Consider the following 15,447-nt stretch of genomic DNA (forward strand, 5'->3'; position numbering starts at 1 on the left):
GGACTGTGGCCCATTAGGCTTTCTCTGTCCATGGGATTCTCCAGGCAAGAATACTGGAGTGGGTTGCCACTGCCTCCTCCAGGTGACCTTCCCAACCCAGGGATCGAACCCACATTTCCTGACTCTCCTGCATTGGAAGGCGAATCCTTTACCACTGAGCCACCTTGGAAGCCCCATTCAGAATACATGAAGTGAAGTGAAGTTGCTCAGTCATGTCTGACTCTTTGCGACCCCTGTGGACTGTAGCCTACCAGGCTTCTCCGTCCATGGAATTTTCCAGGCAAGAATACTGGAGTGGGTTGCTATTTCCTTCTCCAGTCAGACTACATACTTGGTTGCAAATATTCTTTTTGTGCATGGCTTTCTTTCTTTTTAAATGTGTAATGGTGTTAAGTGCAATCATACTGATTTATTAAATCTAAGTACATCATTTTACTTTGTCTTTGAGAAAAGGACTTGGACTAGGCTCTTCTGCCCAATTCCCCTCAAAATTACTGGGCTAGGAAATCAAGATTTTGGGCTATCACTAGAGAATAGAGAAGAACTAAGAAACTATTATAATTTGAACTTTTGTGTAATTACTAGCATTAAAAACCACCTGTTTTTAACTAGCTGTATCTTCAAAATATGTTTCAATGTGACACTTGGAATCTTATATATGCTAAGATAAAACATAAACATTAAAATTTTGAAAACAATTTCACAGTTTTTAATCACAATGTATGTGCATCAACCTCTTTACTTTTTCTTAATATTAAGAGTTTATGGTCTTTATAGGCATTTTTCATCTTTATATCCTCCTTTAGAGGAGGACATGGATAAGTCCTTATTAAACATACTTGAACTGAGTAAAGAGCAAACTTCAACTTCCTGTTTTTTTGCAAAAGAGAAAAGAGCAGCAGTGCATGAACGACCACAACGAACTGATCCTCTGATGCTTTTCTCACTATTATATAGAAACCCCAGCAGGAAACCACAGCTATATCCTTTTTACCAGTATAGGAAAATCTTATGAATTGCTGGCAAGCATAAAAGAACTCTACTGACATCACACAGATGTTTGTGACAATTTATACTCACCACACTCAGGTGCTTTACAACACTTTCTCAAATGTTTCTCAAGGACAAATTCCCAAAGAAAAATAGTGATAATAATAGTTACACCATAACTATGTGTTTGGGCTTCCCAGGTGGCTCAGTGGTGAAGAATCCACCCATCAACGCAGGACACACAGGTTCAACCCCTGGGTTGAAAAGAGCCCCTAGAGTAGGAAGTGGCAACCCACTCCAGTATTCTTACCTGGAAAATTCCATGGACAGAGCAGCATGGAGGGTTACAGTCCATGGGGTCGCAAAGTCAGACACGATAAGTGACTAAGCATCATGTGTTTGGAGGTAAATTATACAGAAAAATAGTAAACACTGCTGAAATTCAATTCCTCCCTCAATGTCACTGAATTAAAAAACACCTGATGTGTTAAAACTCCTCATTCCACTCAGACCTGTAAAAATGTCTAGACAACCAACTGTATTACCCTCAATAGAAAAAGTACTGTATTTTTCCCTTCACATTCAAAATGGCCCAAGCATTAGACCATTCTAGTTATGAAATATAGAAAGTCCTTTTTGTCTATTTTCATATATAATCCTACTCAGGATTTACATAGCACATGTTTTAAATTTGTAATATGAGCCTTGATAATGTGCTTTTATCAATGAAGGGACTTTCCATTGAAGATCTCTTAGTCATTCAGGAAGTACAAAGAAAAGATTATGACAGAAGTCCAGCGTTTCTGGGGGTTTTAACTTTAGTGGGGACCACAGACAGGTATACTCATTTAAGAATGAAGTCAAGGGTATAGAATTGCATAGCTTTCTGTTTGCCCACATTACCTAGTGTGTAAGTTCTCCATAGAATATTTGTTTCAGGAGTACCTGGCATAAATGAATGCATGCATGAGTGCTTGGTGTGGACAGAGGAGGGGGGCAGATAAGGATATCTTTAAGATCCAGAAAAGGCTGAAATACTGAAAATTCAGTAAATGGGCCCAAGGATAAAGAAAAAAAATGCAAGCCTGTTAAAAATAATTGGGCTTTAGAGCTAGAGTTGATCTTAGGGATTTCCGGACCAACCTTCTCATTTCTAGAGCGAATCTGAGATGCCTTGGGCAATGACATGGTTTCATATGCCACCTGCACAGATTGTGACATTTGTGTACCTCTCTCATGAATTCTGTTTTATGTACTTCTTATCTAAATGATTTTTCACTTAATATTCTCATTAAAAAAATATTTTACTTAATAGTTTTCTTTGTGACCCCATGGAATTCTTCAGGCCAGAATACTGCAGCAGGTAGCCTTTCTCTTCTCCAGGGGATCTTCCCAACTCAGGGATCGAACCCAGGTCTCCTGCATTGCAGACAGATTCTTTACCAGCTGAGCCACAAGGGAAGCCCAAGAAAACTGGAATAGGTAGCCTATCCCTTCTCCAGCGGATCTTCCCAACCCAGGAATCAAACCAGGGTCTCCTGCATTGCAGGTGGATTCTTTACCAACTGAGCTACCAGGCAAGCCCTCTTATCTAAATTATTTTTTTACTTAATATTTTTCATTCAATTGAATGTAACTGGTGCAGTAGTTAAAAATACTAGCTAAGCCTTAGGAAATGGTACCTGTAAAGTCACAGGTTTGTTGTGTCAGTTATATATTTTTCATATAGCATATTTAGAAATATATACTTTAAAATTTATTCTAAGTATTTTTCTACTAAGATAAATTCGTAACTATTCAATACAAAGTAAATATGTATACTACCTAAGATCATTTCACAGGTCACTGGTAGAAATCTCTTGCACTTTGAAAAGCAATGCATTCTACTGTGCCACACTCTGGAACAAAGAGTCTGGGTTTTGAAACAACACCAAGTGGTAAAGACATTCCAGATTGATGGTAAGAGTCCAGCAATAAGCCTAGTGCCTGTAAGGGACTTCTCTTTTGTTTTTATTTTTAACTAGAAAAAAATTAATTGCTTATTATTAATACTTAAAAAATTAAAGCAGAAATCATGACTTTAAACCAATGAGTGAATTTTCATGTTCAAAACAGACAAATCTATGTTACTCATTCTCCTGTCAAGCACCATTAGTTTATTAGAAATAGAGTTTTAAGAAGAAACTTGTCTCAAATGAGCCTCCTGTGCATGGATTACCTTTTGTTCATCCTTCAGTCTGCAACTAGAACACTTAGCGGCAAGCTATAATAAGGAATTGCTCACTTTCATAAGTAAATGACTGTCTGTGATTAAAACATCAATCACGGAAACACTAGTTCTATAAATAGTTTCTAGGTCCAAAGTCCAGAGGTGAAGCTAAACACAGACTTGCCTGGTTTTCTTTCCTGTTATATGTGTGTATGTGCACATGTGTAAATGTGACTGTGTAGACTATATTTGGCTTTTCTTTCAAGAAACAAAGACACGTTGTCTGTACGACATATATGTCACCTGGATATTCTGATAAGATATTTTGTTCTGCAATTTTTCTGCCTATACTATGATATATGAAGTTTTAACTTAAAATGTTTGTCCTTGAGCTCACCCTGTTTGCTAAAAGAATGACTTATCACTCATCTAGAAGCTTTCACGTTTTCTTTTTAAATAACACAAAATGAAATCTGAGCTAGGAAAAAGCAGTCTGTAAAATCCTGCTCATTCCTCATATTTTGACCCACAGTATTAATAACATTCATATTAATGTACTGCAAGGTATATAGCATAGTGCTAAAGGGTATAGCCTTTGAAGTTAGACAACTCTGGATCCTCAGCTCCATCACTTAGTATCTGAGGGACTTTGGGCATGTTATTTAATCTCTTTCCTCCTCCCCAAAATGGGGGAGATAACAGTATTATACAAACCTCATGCTGTTGTGTAGTTGCCCAGTCATGTCCAACTCTTTGTGAACCCATGAACTATAACCTGCCAGGCTCTTTGTCTGTGGGATTTCCCAGGCAAGAATACTGGAATGGTTGCCATTTCCTTCTCCAGAGGATTCCTGACCCGAGGATTAAACTCGCATCTCCTGCAAGGGCAGGTGGATTCTTTACCACTGAGCCATCAGGGAAGTCCAACCTCATAGATTTGTTCAAATGAGAAATGAGTTTAGCAGATGCCACTGGCAGACAAGCCTAAAGAATGAAGTTTTGAAAGAGTTGGAGGTCATTAATTATACCAGCCTATAATCTTCCCTGGCGGCTCAGACGGTAAAGAATCCACCTGCCACGTGGGAGTCCTGGGTTCGGTCCCTGGGTTGGGACGATACCCTGCAGGAGGGCATGGTAACCCACTCCAGTATTCTTGCCTGGAGAATCCCCTTAGACAGATGAGTCTGGCAGGCTACAGTCCATGGGGACGCGAAGAGTAGGACACAACTGAGAGACTGCGCACAGGACAACCTGCTCATGTTTAGCTTCCTTACAGTGGAAAGCAAATAGAGAAAAAGAAATGTATGCCATCCTCTCATGCACCGGAACCAAGATGACAAAGTGGCCTGAGTGGGTCCTTTGGTCTCTTGCTCCTATTTATCCCACTTCGATTGCTCTTCTCTCTTGCGTCTGGCTGGCCTTTTGTTCCCTCCACTCATCATCATTAGTTCTGTCATCCAGGTACCGCCCCACTTCTCCCTGCTCTACTACCTTCTAGGCAACAAGGCTAGGAAGTTCTGTAAGTAGGGAAAACGCACAGAGATGGGCTCATTCACCAGGGCTTTGCAGAGACATGGATTATCATCTGAACTTCCAGGGTCCTATCTCTGAAGAGGAAAACCAGGGGAAAGTGATGAGCACCACCTTAGAAACAAAAGACAGCATGAGGGTATGAGGCATTTTGCCAAGCAACTATGAAAACAGCCAGGTATTTTCAGTACCCTGAAGTGGGTACACAACCCAGTAATGATCTAACTCAAAGTCATCCCCCCAGGGTGGACGTGATCCCTGAGAATCTAAGCAATACTCTAAAACCATGACCTTTAAACCATCTAATAATTCACTAGTGTATCACAAACAGTTTATGAGCAAAGATAAAGTATCAATGACAGTAAATGATTTATTAAAAGAATAATTAAAGCAGTTCTCTCTAATGTCAACTATGCTGATCTCAATAATAAAGTCACTTCTATAATAATGTTACTCTCATTCACCTCACTTGCATTTGTAGATATTTTCCTGAACAGAAAAAAAAGAGAGGGGATGGAGTTATACAGAGTTTCTTACGTACTCATGGGGAGGAAACTCCCTACAGTATTCAGACAATCCACCAGCAGAAACTCAGAAGATTTCTTGATCTTCTATCTACTCCATCTTGGTCACTCTTGTGATCCTCTGTTTCTTAGATGTTTTTAGTAAGATAAAGTTGAAAATACATGTGTCTGCATTTTTATTTTCAAATTCATGAACGAAGTACAGTGGGGGGAAAGACTTCCAGTTTTCATGTTGACCTGGCTGAGGAAAAAAGGAACCCAGGTGTGATGAACAAGTGTGAAGCTGTGAAGAGGGATGGAAAGTGATCTGAATCACTAGGGCCTAAGTAAGGAGGAGGGAGGCACGGGGGTGTGTGTGGTCGGGACTGCGAAAGGAACTTGGTTGTTAGGCTACTGGGGGAATTCCTGGAGATCCTGACCAGGAAAAGAGCCCACTGTCACTTTGCTGAGCCACATTTATCAATAAATTTATCTAATCCAGTAGTCTGGGAATTATTTGAGAATTCAGACTGTGTTTTATTCAACTCTGAATCCCTAGCATATAGCACAGGGTCCTACTTTACTCAACATCCAACTTACTAAATGATCCAAACATCCGTCTTCCTTAAATCAGGGCCTTCTGCCAATCCCTTCTCACATTCTGTACTTCAGCTCCTAAATGAATTCCTATTTCCAGTTTGAGGCATGTTTTTATTTGGTTTACCAAACGGAAGTGCTGATGTACCTTCAACCCAGTCCAATTCAGATTACTAACTCTTATCATCCCTCCTGAGACCTGGACCCAGCACTCAAAAGCCACAAACCCCAGAGGGATGATCTTTAAAAGCCCCTCGCTGCAGTTTTAAACGTCAAAATAACCACCAGGGGAAAAGGAGGATAGTTTCATAAGAGAACATAAAAGTTTTAGTGTAAGTCAATTTAAGTCACTGGACACCTCTGGTTTTATATATATTATCAGTATACTTCAGGGGATATGATGCCTATTACTTAAAGACTTAGACAGTATTCTAGAAGGAAATACACTGTCCCAAGGAAGCATCCAGTTGATGTGGCACTGTGTCCTCTGTTGGCTTCCATTGGTACTATTCTCAGCATTGTCTTCTTGGAGAGAAGCTGCTGAAGCACCGACACTTTGGGATTAATAATTAGGTGCGAGGATGTTTTTAGAAGTAAAGTGGGAGGCACGATGTGGGGGTGGCAGGCATGAAGTGTGCACGAGGAAGGAGAGTGGCAGCTGAAGTTGAGAAAGTAGGAGAGATTTCAGAGAGCTGGGAAGAGCTTTCTCTACTTCAGGGATCTGCTTGCGTTTGTTTTCTGCCTGTTGTCTCCAAAGGGCAATTGCTGTTATTTGCAACATGAATAAATCAGCACTGACAGGGTCACTTCATTTTCAGCCATATTAACAGAATAGTTCCACACAGTGTAGTGGTCAGACTGCACAGGGATTCGGGCCACTGTAGCCATGGGTTGGAATCATTACCAACCACCATCATTAGATGACCCTTCCTCAGTTGCACAGACACAGTCACAGTCACAAACTGGGATACAAGTCAATACCACCCCTGACAGTTTATTCTCAACTGCCCAGTCTACCAAACAGAATATACCATCCACTGAAAGCTTGAGATATGCTTTGGGCTTTCAGGAGGCTACACATGTGTAGTGTCTACAGAAAGAGTTGTGTATAAAACAAAGATATGGTGCATTAAAAATATATAAAGCTAACCAACAAGGACCTCCTTTATAGCACAGGGAATTATACTGAATATTTTGTAATAGCCCAGAAGGAGAAAGAATCTGAAAAGGAATACACACACACACGTAACTGAATCACTTTACTGTATACCTTAAACTAACACAATATTATAATTCAACTGTACTTCAATACATAAAGCAATCCAATGCAAAACTGATAACTGATCAAACTTTTTGTTTCTTTGCTTTCTATTGTGCAATGTGGTACCATAAAAAGCATGCAAGGAAACAAAAATTTCCACTATTCTGTTCTTAACAGACCAGGTCAACTCAGTTTGCATTCATTACCCTTTCACAGAATCTACATATTTTGATGATGAGAACTGCTTAGGTTCTCATGAGAGTGTATAGGAATTAACTATACACTGCACAATAATCTCTCTACCCTGTAGAGTCCCACCAATTTCATGAACACACCCAGAGCACTGGAGAGCTCAGTGGTACTCAGAAAACATCTAGTTCAGGCTTTGAGAACCCAGTATCTATAGCTCGCACAATTAAGGGAAGCTGTTGAGTACAAGGGATTATATGCAGTTTGTGGCAGGGAGGCAATAGGGAGCAGTGGGGTCTGAAGTGTAATAGTCTGAAGTGTAATAAAGGCACATACTGTTGCTCAACTCTGGCTTAGAGAGTGTGGGTTGGTGTTTCATTTTTATAATAGATCTTCTTATTTTTAAATATTGGCTTAATTAAAAAGAAATACCTGCAGATCAGATAGAACATGATCTTCCTGCTGGCCAGTTTTCAATTTCTGATCTAGCACCTACATTCTCAGGCTTCGGCGGAGGCTCAACACTAAAGAATCCGACTGAAGCAGCTTAGCGCACACACACACAGCACACACGTACATCCTCAAGCCTGTCTGAGAGCTTTGGGTGAAGCACACCAGGCCCCTCAGAGGCTCCGACAAAGGCTTCTCCTGCTCTGAGAATCTACATATGCAGACAAGAAATCATCCCCCAAGTGAAAGGAAAGGCAGAGGCATTTTCACTCAGTCAGAGCTTAGCCCCTGGCCCTGACACTGACAGATTTCTTTCTGTTCTCTGACTGCTTTCAGAACTTGTTCAACACAAAAACAAGGCCAGTCTTCCACACCCATCTCTCATAAGCAATTTTTACTCATTCAAGGATGCAGGGGGAAATGTACATCAATTTATTAACCTTAGCTCTGATTAAAATTCCCTTTAGCATTAAAATTCTAGTCACTTCATTTCTTGCTTGCCTATTTCAAGGAGAAATCATTTATAGGATTCAAAGGAAGGCATGCTTACAGAATAACACAAGTAAGGATAAATTACAAATTCATGTATAAAATAGTAGTTAGAAACAGGTCTAAAGAAACATGGAGAGTTTGCTGAATTGAGCTTTAAACCATGTTTTGAGGGGATTGAGAAACTAATTTCAGATGAAGAAATAAGCATTCCAAAATGATGTAATGGCAAAAGCAAAGACCAAAGTCCAACAAAGTAAAACCCACAATGAATCAAATATCTTCTGCATTTTTGAACAACAACAAAATTTTTTAAAGTACATCATGAGAAAACACACTTACATCAGAATGAATAAAACAGTTCACAAATCCTATGTTATATTCAGGAGCCCTGTCCTACATAGATATAATTCAGAATAAAAACCCATAGGCGATGCAAAATTCTGAATCCTGATAATAATTGCCACATTGTCTTTATTAAGGCAGACACACAAGCATAGGGTATTAGATTTCAGAAAAAATTTCAACAAGAATTCAAACAAAAAGATGCTGTTATGATTCAGAAAATATACTGAACACAGTTAACTCCTTCAAGCATTTCATTTACTCCAAGTTTTATGCTATAAAGAAAGAGTCTACCATAGACACAATATGGTTAGCTTAATTTGAGTCTATTTAGAAGTCAATATTTCTGGGGAAGAAAAAAAAAACAATCAAGAATCTATTCATATAAACCAACTTGATTAACACCTTCTAAACTAGATCTCTTACTTTGTTGGACCATTTGCAATTCAGGCTTAAGAAAAAAAAAAAAAAGGTGTTCTAACTCCTTTCCCTCTAGAAAATTAGTAGATGCAAATGTGATTTTTTAAGGTGCTCTGGAGGTCTCTGTCCAGCTTTCCCTTACTGAATGAGCAACAGTCCTGAGGTCCCTCAAGGCGCTTGTGACTTTATAGATTTTCACTCTCTAGTCTTGAGTTTTTTTAGGATTTGCTTGGTTCTGCTAGTATCACAGGCTGTGACTACTGACTAAAGCAATCTCCCTAGGGATGGCTTGGGGATCTACGAGGTTTAGGACCCAAGAATTAACATTTTAAAATTGAATCTGATTTGTGAGGCCAAGAAAGTGCCTGGTCTCAGATCACACAGTAGATCCTCAAAATTTTTCTGCCTCATTAGACCCTTGAGACAGAGATCACCGTACTGACTCACAATCCAGGGAGAAAGAGGCAGGAGTAGTTGAATTTCCCTCCTCCTGCCACTCAGGAGCCCTTCAGACCCTTACTTCAGGTCCTGCTCCTCCTCCCCTTTGCAGAGGATCAGTGAACTAGAAAGCAGAGGTCTAGGTTGTTTTGCCCCATTGGTTTAGGACAATTTATTAACTTCTCTGGGACTCATCTGTAATCTTTCCTCTTCCTTATAAGTAAAGGCTGGACACTAAACAGGAGTGTCCACAACTGGCTATTGAAGTCCTTTGTTAACTATTATAGGATACAGATTTCTAAGCCCTACCTACAGATTCAGATTCCATAGGTCACAGCATCATAACTCTCCAGCTAAGGGTCAGTTATTACTGACTGGAAAAAAAAATTCAGGCCCTCAGTTATGCTGCTAGCTTCAAAATAAAGCTGTCAGTCTAATTACAGGCATGTAAAATTAGAAAGCTGCTATTGTATTGCCAACTGTAACATGCCCAGATCAAAAGCTGTGAAAATTTTTCTCAGTGGCATTCAAGACAGTACTTTGAATTGTAACAGTATGTATATATATGTATGTATTTATGTCTTCCTCCATGAAATTTAGCAAATGCCTTTTCAACTCAAATGCAGCCTCTACATGTTTTTATTATCTCAGACTTGACTCATGCAAAAAACTTAGATTATCACTAATGTAAACATTCTGAAGTGGAGAAAGATGAAAGAGAAGTCCGAGACATATTTGTAAAAAGTGAATTTCCATATTTGATTGCCTTCCAAGTCAACTAATTGAAGCACATGAGGCTCTATTTTTAACTGGCAATGGTTCTTTTGGTTAAAGGTACAGGTTTATTCAAGAGGATATCAAATTCCTAAGACTGTTTTATTGCTTAGGAAGGACAGCAAGAGCTGAGAGAAGCCCACCAAAAGTTTTCAGAAACACACATAATGTACTTTCTTCTCTGATTTTATCTTTGTAAAATAACTGTTTAGCTACAGTAGATGTTAATTTCTCAAAATGCATACAGATATATTTACAGATTTAATTAAAATGATGGACAAGTCACAGAGCAACTGGAAAAGAAAGTCTGGCAGTTTCTGCCCTTCCTTTTGGGATTCTGAGTATCAGGTAGTCTGATTCATCCTCACAGAGCTGCCAGTATCGAGCATGGGAGGCTACACCTCTAAGGCACTCAGGAAAGAGTTGACAACAGAAGCATGGTTTGCTTCATGTAAGACAGTCAACTTGATCACCCTCGGCCCTCTGTGCCAAAGACTGTATTTGTGTTCTGAGAAATGAAATAATCATGCTGTATTGTGGTGTGTCATATAATTTCAGTAGTTCAACTATTAAATTCATTTGAAGCAAGGCTTAGCCAGTAAATTATTGCAAAAGAAATAAAAAATATGGCAGAAAATAACAGATAAGTGACTGATGTTATGGCCTTTCTGTCTAGCTTTCTTAAAGTAGTAGGACTAAGAAAAGAAACCTTAGATAGAAAATAACAATTTTCGAGTCGTATTTTAGTCTAAATAGAAATTCTGCAGTTATTTTCTGCCCCCACCTTGATAACTCATTTTTTTTTCTTTTTTAAATGATTTTTAAATAAATCTCACATATCCCCACCTCCTTCTTTACTTCCTCCTCCTATATCACCATCTCTTCCTCACTGCCCACCTGGATCCATCCATCTTTCATAGACTACCTTAAGTTTTACCTCCACTTTGAACTTTTCTAAATTAATTCAGTGCCCAAGGATCTCCTTGTCTTCTGACTTTACTGCCATGAGTTTACTGGTAAATTATGATGACTTGCCTTTCTCAAGACAAGTTTGCTATTCATGGTTTAGTCACTAAGCTGGGTCTGACTCTAGCAATCCCATGGACTGTAATCCACCAGGCTCCTCTGTCCATGGGATTCTCTAGGCAACAGTACCGGAGTAGGTTGCCATTTCCTTCTCTAGAGGATCTACCCAACCCAGGGATCAAACCCAGTGCTCCTTCATTGCAGGCAGATTCTTTACTGACTAAGCTGTAAGGGAAGCCCTATATTCTGATTGCTATTCAGAATATGGTGTAAATGCTTGTGTAGTAGATCTCTAGGTGACTTGCAAACTGGAAGCATCTCTTCTTTGTATCACTTAAAGCAGCAGCTTTCAGACTTTTTAAAACGATGCATGATATGATATCCATTTTACCATAGTCCACATATACTGTTACAAGAACAATATTTATTCACCCTTCTATTGTTTTACTCTATTTTGTACTTTGAAAATAAAAATGTTATCAGATCCAGTAAACTAACCTCACAGTGGGTTGTGACCAATTGATTACTCTGGGACTGCTATATATATTTCCTTTACTTAAAAAAAATTACAATTATCTGTCGCCATTGGCCTCTGACTTTTCTAGCATTACTTTTTTTTTTTCTTTTTTTTGCCTTTTGGAGTCATCTGGGACAATTAAATGCTTGGAATATATAGTATTTTCCATTCTTTTGCCCTGAGCACTGCTGGTCAAAAGATAAGATTCTCAGTTTCTGTAAAACTCAAATCTCCATTCCCTCATTCTCTTTTATTTTCACAATATGCACAGTAGGTGGTAGACATTTCATGGATGAAGAAATTTAGGCATAGAGAATTCTGACTTTCTTAATGACATATCTCTCTTTTAATCAGGCTATTATAAATTCAGGTAAATATGGTTTCTAGACATTTAAAGGAGATAAACTTGGGTAATGTGAGCAACACAGAGCCTCAGTATGAATGTATTTACCTAACTTGTCTGGATCAAATGAGTTAACAGCTCTTCTGGACTTCAGTTTGAAGATGTATCCACTTCCTTCTCTATCCCCATCTTTCCATCTTCATCTCCTCAGTTTTTCAGCCGCCTAGAACTACGTGTTCTTCTTCAGCCTCTGTATATTTTGGTCCCTATACAAGGATTGCCCTTCTTTGTCCTCTTTACCAGGCTAGTTCCTCATCCTTCAAATCCCTGGGAACTGTCCTTACTTCCTCCCCTCTCCCACAATGTGACTTTCATAGCACCCTGTGCTCTCCCCATCAAGCACTGAACTAGCTCTTCTTCCTTCTGTCCCGAGTTTTACAGGCTGAGACTCTTCTATTCTACAGTCTAGGGCCATGTTGAATTCAGGATAAAAATATAGAGAAGGCATAAATGAATCAACAAGTGACCACATAAAGAATGGCCACTGAAAAAGCTTGAGTGTGATCTGGGACTGGAATTGTGTGTCTTGACCCTCCAAGGCCAATCATTCATGACTTTATTACTCTATGACCATGATTTTAGTGTTTCCCTGAAGGGTGCAGATTTTGTGACTGGAAATTCATAAAGTGAAGGATATCTGTGTCTAATATATTCTTTCAACTTTATTTAGGGCACAAACAATGGTATTTGGAAGGGACAAATAATTTAGTATATTGGGCAAGTGTACTGAAGCAATTTAAAAAAATCACTCGGATTTTAAAACTGCTGGTTGGAACCCACCCTGGGGGTTCTGACCATGCCTCAGATCTCCATTTCCCACATGAAGCTATGCACTTGCGATTTTGTCCTCATCATTTTCATTAGTCTAGTTAGTGATTAGGTGAAGTCTCACACATACATTCTGCATGGATCTTTATAAGTTCCTTTGCACTATTTCCAGAATAAATTCCAGTGATATAATATCTAGGCTTGCCATGGCAATTACTAACTTTTTTCTGTTTATGAATCAACAACCTACCCCCCACCCTGCCAACAAACTAAAAGCAGGAAAGCTCTTGAAAAATGTTCTTTGCAATCCTATTTGAAAAGAATATTCCCTAATACAAACTCCTGCCATTCCCAGATAGCAACAGAGAAGATTTTCTTCTTTATGCTGTGACTCATGTATCTTTATTCCCACAGCTGCTACTTAGGGCAGGCCAGTGGTGAACACAATGGAAAAGAAAGAAGAGTTTATAACTGGAAAATAAGCACATTCAGAAGAAGTACACTCAAAGCATTATCAAAGTAAAATATGCAGCAGTACCAACAAGAGCAAACAAAAGCCCACGCAAGAGATGTGTAAATATTTCATGAAGCTAAAGCCTTAATCAACTCTCTCTAAATCTTGCTGGTGTTGTAAACACTTCAGTTTCCTCCAGTCCCACCATGACCCAGATTCTTTGCAAAAACAAAATGAAAACATGATCCAATGGATCTTTAACAAATGTGGTGTGAAAAATATTTATTAATAGATAGAGCATATCCAAGGTATTGCCTTAACAGGAAGAAGAGGATACCTTAATAAAGGTGGTTGCTTCTTGATGACTTTCAGAGCTTCCTTTCTCCCCTCCCTCTCCAAACCTTTTCCCCACTACCTATGCTGCTCTCAGGACATTTACATCATCTTAACCTTGAACTACCTACACCCCAAGCCAAGATTTCTCCCAAGGCCCCTCTAAAAAGCACTTTAAACCTGACCAGACTTTGCTGCCTTCCTACCAGCCAAAATCACTTTCCAGTGTCTAAATTCTTCCCCCCTCTTTTTCCCCCCACTCTTTCACTGTCCATTGTTGCGTCTGAAATTTTGCCTGTATCTTTTCGATCTGCCTGGATGGCGTAGGGATCTTTTGTGTGTATTGGTTGACAGTGTTTTTCAGTGATTTCTTTTCTAAAATCCATCTCCAAAGAGCTGTTTATAGCCTCTAGTCTACCCGGATTTAATGTGGTTCCAAAGTTCACCTCTAGATACTGAACAGGTCTCTACAATGATTTCCCTTTATCAGCCTCTGCCTGCCCTTCTCTCTCTGCCTATCTCAAGAAAAACTATATATGTAATGTGTGTATACACACGCATACAAACGCATGTATATTATATATAACGATAGTATGCTGACCTTAAACGGAGTAAGTGTAGGAAAATGAGAAAAATGCCTGTGTAGTATTGCCACACACACACACACACACACACTCACACACACACACGCACGCACCCCTGTTTGAATATTCACAGTATGCAGACCTGATTGCAAACCCCCCTCTCCCAAGAACAAGAACAACAGGCGTCTTCGCCGGTTTACCTTCAAAGCCAAAGCTTAAGGGAGCAATGACCTTGCCGAGAAATTCATCACCTACGAGAAAGGCTGCCCCTCCTGGAGCTCAGGACGGGATGGAAACGAGAGCAACAGGCAAAAAGGATCACCTGGCAAAATGTGGGACCGAATCCATCCCCCATCAGTACCGAGTACACCGCAAAGCTGTGGTCTCCCAGGGTTGCAAGATGGGCAGAGGTGGCGCGGGGGGCGTCTCCTCCCGCGGCCGCCGGTCACCTACCTGCTATTGCCCGGCTCTCTCCGGCGTGGCGGGGCCGCTGCCTGCGCTTTGGCGAGGGCTTCCCGTCGCATATCACACGCAGCGGCTCCCGGCGCCCCACCGATGCCTCAGCGGGCTCGGGAGTGGCGGTCCTTTTCAGACCTGTTCCGGGAGGGAGCCGAGTGCAGGCAGGAACTGAAATTACTATGCAAAGAGCAGAGGCGGCGCGCAGGAGCCGGGCGGAGACCGCGGGGGCCACCCCCCACTCCCGGACTGCAGCCGCCGCCGCCCGGCACTGAGCCAAATTGGAGGTGGGAGTTCACGTGCCCGACTGCTCGTCCGTCAGGCCCGGGCTGCGCCCATCTGTCCTCGCCGGGCAGCGCTGCCCTGCCGGAACATCCGAGGAAGGGGCGGCAGGAGCGCAGGCAGCGGCGGCCGAAGCACCGGCAGCACCGGCTGCACCGGCGGCGGCGGCGGCGGCGGCGGCAGCAGCAGCAGCAGGACGCCGAGCTCCGCCCCCGCCGCGCCCCCGCCCAGCCTTCCGTCCCGCGGGAAGGGGTTGCGGCGGGGCTGCTGCGGGCCAGGGGGCAACCGGGCACCCGCTGGCGGGTTGCGGTGCTGCTGCAAGGAGACCGGCAGCAGGTGGAAAGTTCAGAAGGAGATTAAGACTGAGGGCTGGGGCCCAGAGCAGCTCCGCAGGAATTCTGGCCCTTGCTCCCACCCACAGGTCACCAG

General features: G+C 41.1%; 1 protein-coding gene across 1 annotated transcript in view; it reads right to left on the minus strand.

Annotated features, from left to right (window-relative positions):
• The window catches only part of GPRIN3 (GPRIN family member 3), a 77,970-nt gene extending 62,792 nt beyond the window's left edge, over positions 1-15,178 (minus strand). Inside the window, exon 1 of the mRNA XM_070452137.1 lies at positions 14,734-15,178. The gene's annotated coding sequence lies outside the window, so the exon portion shown is untranslated. The remainder of the gene's footprint in view (positions 1-14,733) is intronic.
• Between the last annotated feature and the right edge of the window lie 269 nt (positions 15,179-15,447).

The sequence above is a fragment of the Odocoileus virginianus genome, chromosome 21, assembly GCF_023699985.2.
Source record: "Odocoileus virginianus isolate 20LAN1187 ecotype Illinois chromosome 21, Ovbor_1.2, whole genome shotgun sequence".
NCBI classification, from domain to species: domain Eukaryota; kingdom Metazoa; phylum Chordata; class Mammalia; order Artiodactyla; family Cervidae; genus Odocoileus; species Odocoileus virginianus.